We start from the raw sequence: 1,789 nt of genomic DNA on the forward strand, positions 1-1,789 counted from the left end.
CACTGCAGTCACTCTGTTCTATGGGACCATCACCTTCATCTATGTGATGCCCAAGTCCAGCTACTCCACAGACCAGAACAAGGTGGTGTCTGTGTTCTACATGGTGGTGATCCCCATGTTGAACCCCCTCATCTACAGCCTAAGAAATAATGAGATCAAGGGTGCTCTGAAGAGACAGATTGGTAGGAAAATACTTTCTTAGAGATATCTGTTATTTTAAAAGACTTGATATAGTAATCATGCTTAATTGATATAACACAAAAGTTAGTGTCCTGATTGAAAAAGCTTGATTTACAGTGTTAGAATGTGAGAAGCTTTTCAATAAATATGGGGGTTCAAATTTCATACAGCATAGGAAACTAGACAATTCTTTAATAATATCAAATGTTTTTAAAATTAAGGACATAAATCTGATCAGACAAATAAAAACTGCTAAACATACATTAGAAGTTACTTTAATATTTTTCAAAGTTATTCATTAAGTATGTCACAGATTGGATCTTAATTGTCCTCAGAGTCTCATGTCATTGTGAAAAGCCTGTTCTCTATTGTGTGGCATGCAGGGAATGCTACAAACATTTAGGAATTGAGGCTAGTTGTGATATTTGTTTTATTAAGGCTTACCATAAACAATTATTCCCTTTATTTGGGGAATTATGATTTCATTCCACTTTCTTCTCTCCAAAACTTCCTACATGCACCTCCTTGTTCTTTCAAATTTATAACTTCTACTTTTCACTTTTATTAACAATATTTGAGTTCAATTAGTGCTGCACAAATACACATGGGTGTGTGAACACCCACAGGGCAAATAACATGCCAGTGGCTGTGTTCATATAAGAGAGTGGCTCTCCCTTCTCAAGAACCATCTGCTACCAGTAGTTCCTCTGATACGGGTGGGACAGGGCTCTCCTTCCATTCTTTCCAATGCCCCTTTTGCAAAGTTCTCTGGGATTATTAAGGTGGATATTGGTATTGATGACCATGCTCAAGTGAACACACAGAGTACTTTGATCGGCTATAACCCTTGGTATTAACCTCTACCCTCTGCATAGAGAAGCATGTCTGACCAAGGTTGGGAGCAACACAAACTTCTCTGGGCTGATGATTCCTGCCTCCCTGAACTCCTTCCTATGTGCCCCTACCCAGCTCTGGCCACTTGCCTGGGCTAAACTGTGTTGTTCTATACCAGATACAAAGTAGGAGTTCTTGTGCTAAAATGAAAAGTTTCCCAAGTTTCTAAGAGCCAAGAGAAACAAACTAAAAAACTTTTCCAGAAGAATCAAGCTTCTATGTTCGATAATGAGACTGAGAAAAGGAAAGTTTTAGAAAAACTTCATGGTCAGAGACACACCCTGCTCTGCATGCTAGGGCTTTCTTGCTGTCTTTTCCTGAAGCTGTGATTACCTTCAGTAGAGATTCAGGCAATCTTCTGATGATGGTGTCTACCACCACACTCATTCATTCCCTTTCCTATCTCTGAAGAAAATTCCATCTTTGAATACATTTTAGAATTACAGTTTAGAATTCTTACATGTAATAGCTCTATTCTATGCCTCTGGTGTTGCAAATGAGAAACGGTCAAAATAGAATTTATAGTCTACAATGGGATTCCAAGAATGAAAATTAAAAGTAAGTGATGTTGACTATGAGTTTGGGTTGGATACTATGAGACAAAAACAAGACAAAACAAAACAAAAATAAAGAAGAAAGAAAACAAACCGAGTAGAAGAATTCTACTTTCTAGTTTTTGTTTCCCTCCACCCATCCTAAGGAACATTAAACCTAC

The sequence above is a fragment of the Microtus ochrogaster genome, chromosome 8 (assembly GCF_000317375.1).
Source record: "Microtus ochrogaster isolate Prairie Vole_2 chromosome 8, MicOch1.0, whole genome shotgun sequence".
NCBI classification, from domain to species: domain Eukaryota; kingdom Metazoa; phylum Chordata; class Mammalia; order Rodentia; family Cricetidae; genus Microtus; species Microtus ochrogaster.